Source organism: Anopheles bellator, chromosome X (genome assembly GCF_943735745.2).
Source record: "Anopheles bellator chromosome X, idAnoBellAS_SP24_06.2, whole genome shotgun sequence".
Classification (NCBI taxonomy): Eukaryota; Metazoa; Arthropoda; class Insecta; order Diptera; family Culicidae; genus Anopheles; species Anopheles bellator.
Window position 1 is genome coordinate 2,735,891 of NC_071287.1, and position 4,227 is coordinate 2,740,117.

The window sequence follows — 4,227 nt, forward strand, 5'->3', positions numbered from 1 at the left end:
ACCTTCTTGACAGGCAGACCCAACAGTCCAATGCCCAACCTCAGCTCAGACACCCTGACACACTGCCACTGCCAAGTATCGTATCCTTTTGTCGCACTGTGTAGACCCGGGACCACGGCCGAATTGGGGCTAGCGAAGTGAATGTGTTTGCCCACCGCCACCAGCCCCTCCCCGGACCCAGCTGTCATTCCACCCGTGTCGTCCGCCCGACCGACACCGAACGCCGGTGTTCTCGTCTCTTAATCAAGTTTAATAATTTACAAGATCACCGAGTCCGAGCGGCACCGGGGTTGGACTGTTCGTGTGCGCGAGAAGGAGGCCGGTGGGGTTGGGAGGGGGTGGTAGACTTCTCGAAGGGGTTCTGGTGACTCCATCCTGCCTCCATCATGTCAACCTCGGGAGGTGTCTCGGTACAGCGGGACTTCGGCCCCGGTCCGGACTCCGCCGAGCTGAAGCCTCTTAAATATTTTATTGATTACAGTTTCAAAGAAATATTATCTTCGGATTGTGTGCCCCCCCTCCCCATCCTGAAGGGCGTGTGGGGTGGGTGTATCAGCTACCTCTGCTGCAGGATCTGCTCCGGACCGGGGCACGTGGCATCGTGGAACCGGAAGATGAAAACCGTTCGGTTGCTCTGCTCGGTCCTGCTATTTATCAGGCTGAGTAAGGCGCGTCCGGTGGTGGTGTTGGTGAGGGGTTTTGACCTTCCCTACCCTGCCGAAACACAAGGATCCCCTTCCGACCGGGACCAGGATGGTGGATCGAAGATGCGGTGTCTCCTGTACCGCAAAAGGGCAAACGGTGAACGAATCGCGTCCAACCACGTTGTTGTGCTCCCTGCTCTGTGTATGTGTGTGTTGAGGAGTGGGGACCCTCTGTGACACCCGGGGACGGAGAGCAAGGACGAGCGGGGACGAAATGAAATGAAGTTTTTTGGTGCCCGCAGGAGATGTGAGTTGGACGCGGAACCGTAGTAGTATGTCGCCTCCCAGGTCCGCCAGGGGCTGAGGGTTGCCCAAGTGGGGTGGCAGTCCTTAAGGGTGGGGGTGGTGAAAGAAAAACACTCACAGCACTGGCTGGCACACACCGACTGGCTGTTGTTGTTGTTGGCAGTCCCGGCAGATTCCCCGAGTGGACTGCGGCGTGCGAGTGTCTGGAGCCTCCCCGGGGCCCCCAACCCCTGTGTAAACTGTGAGTCTGTGTTTAGGGTGGCGGCGGGTTGAGGGCGGTATAGCGGAGCAAGGATTGGACGGAACTCCAGCCCATCGGTTGGCTGGCCTGACCTCGGTAACGGCCTTAAATAAGTTAGCGGTTAGCGTTCTTCGAGGTTTCCTCCGTTGCCTTTGAAGTTCAATGTCCGATGGACCGCCCTCGCCCCCCAAACCCCCGGGTCGACCCTTTGTTTTAATCGGGTGATCTCCCCACGCCCGGTTTTTTGCCAGTATGGAAGGACCAGCCTGTAACCCTTTCATCAGAGCGTCGTGATGTGATGGGCCATTGTGTCGTTTAATTGTGTCAAAGTTCCGTCCGCCCCATTACAACGTCAACCGTGACGAGGTGTAGGAGCCGGCGAGGGAAGGGACGGGTAGTGTTCGGAAGAAGATCTCACACAATGCTGGAAAGCATACATTTAGGCGCGATGCGCGATTGCCGTCATCGAGGCGTATTTTTGAAAAGTCTCTTTAGCTACAACCCCCTCCCGAGTGGGAGACGGAGTGGGCGTGTGTGTGTGGTTGATATCAGGACGTCACTGAAGTCCTGATCCAGGACAGCACCCTGGAGCACCCACCCCCTACCCCCCGTGACTCCCTTTGATCACCTTCCCCATCACCTGTGACTGTCAGTTTCTGTGTGTCTGACGTTTGAAGGGGTGACCTTTTGACCTCCGCAGGATCCCTCCCCAGCCTGAAGTCAATTTGGCAATCAATTTTCCACGATTTGCCCCGAAACTTTGGAGTCCCGCACCGTAATGGAGCCCACGGTGGAAGCCCCACAGTGATGGGGTAACTTTCATTCCCTTTCCACCCCACGGGCTCTTCGCTACTCCGCCTCATTACCACCCATTAGTAGAGTCACCCTCTCGTGGCTAGCACTCCGACGGGATGACGAGAGACACTCGCTCGAGCAGAAGAAGAGCAGAAGGAGAGCTCCCCCCCCCCCCCCCCCCCCAGAAAAGGGTTCCACCCACCATGGGCTGGGGGGGGGAAGGGGTGGATTGAAGTCGTCCTGTGGGGAGAATTGAAATTGTATCAATAACGGTTGAATAAATTTTCCATCAAACTTCCCGGGCAACCTCTGACCGCCAGCCCCGTCACCAGGCACCCGTACAGCCCCGTCGCCAGCGGTGCATATCATCATCGACCCCCCCTCTCCCCGTCCCAACCCATCACCACCCCCGCTACGCCTCGTGGAGCACGCGGCGCTTAAAAGCCTTTTGTTCGTCTTCATAAAATAGTAATTATCCATTTCGCCCTCAGTCTCAGCCACGCGCTCTCACGCCGGGAGCACCTCGGCGGAACGCTAGCTTGGAATCCCTCCCGCCTCGATCCACCTCCAGCCCCTGGGGGCGCTCCAGAACATTCTTCATTCTTGAGAATAGAATCCAACCAGAGGGGACAGCCAATCGGGACAATGGCTCCCGAGGCAAGTGGCAAACTGTCAGTGAAGTAACTCAAGGCTACACGGGCTTCAACGGGAGGGTGAGGTGGGATGGTTGCAGGGGTGTGGTGTGGGGGCGGTGGTGGAGGTCCTAGGCTCATCCTGGCATCGTTCGGGCGATCAGAGCTCCACAGCAGGGATTGGAGCTTGCAGCGCGTTCGCGCAGTTCTTCAATCGTATTATAGTTGATTGCGTTGGTTCGGTGAGCTCGGCACGGGATCATCCACTATGAGTGGACGCCAGCTGCGATTATTCTCCTATAACGCGCGGCGATAGTTTCTAATGGAATGGAAAAGCGAAGCAACAAGAGCAAGTGGAGTGACGTTAAGTTTTAGGCCTTCAAGATGCTCTAAAACAGCTCGAAAGTGTTCCACATCAGAGGGTGGTTGAATGCAGCGTTCGCGCACAACACTCTTACCGACTGCCGCCCACGGACCACAAAATGCACCACTAGCCACACCAACCCACCACCGCGGTATGCTTCTGATCTACGTCGAACGGGAACGCGCGCACGCGTTCGTTGCCATAAATTCCATTCTATTCGCGCACCCGCACGATGCTCCACCCCCCACGGGTGGGTGGACGCATTCCCACCACCACCACCACCACCAGCAGCACCACCACGGTTGGCAGTAATTAACTTTCTGCTTCATAAAATTCAATCATTCGGCGTCCGGGATGCGCCCAGGCCTCGCGCGAACCGGTCGACGATCAAGATGGGCGCTTCGGTGTAAAGCTGCTGCTAGCTAGGGGGTGAGTGGACGATTTTAGCATAAACGCGGCGATGGGTTGGGGGGAGAGAGATAAAAAGCGGCACCGGCCCGGAGTTTCTTTGTTTGCCGTTTGCCAATGTCAGGATACGCGAACTAGTCGTGGCGAAAGTGCCGAGCCAATTCACGCCAAAGCGCCGCTGGCAGGGTGGAGCAGGCGGAGCATATCACCCCCACCCACCCGGGGCTCATCGGCTCATCCAGGGTTCAAATCCGCGGGGAGCGCCGGCGGTAATGTGGACGCATTTTTGGTTGACGAAAATGGCGCAAACTGCGTTAGATCTTTCTCTCTCTCTCTCTCTCTCTCTCTCTCTCTCTCTATCTCTCTCTCTCTCCACTATTTGTGACAACATTGTCACACTGTTGCACGGGCGTGGACCGTGCTGCGTTCGGGGTTGTCCTCAAAAATCCGCTCAGAAATTGAGCCTCCCTCTAATGTGTTGCGCCAATCAAACAGGATTTGGCCGATTGCGCTTTCGAGTGCTCGAGGCTGGGGAGGTTCGGGGATGTGTAGCGAATTCACATTTGCATTAGGAGACAGGGCGAAATTATCCCCGTGCATTGGTGCGATCCTGCCATGGTCGACGATTTTTTTTTAATTTTACTTCCAACTTCTGTCCGACTATTCGCCGAAACGGAAACCGTTGGCCCGTTTTAGGGCCTAAAACGGCATCCCGGAAAAGAGACAAAACGAAAAGGCTTGGCAAATGATTGGTGCAAAACAGACATTTGTCCTGATAAATAAATAAATAAATAAATAAATAAATAAATAAATAAATAAATAAATAAATAAATAAAT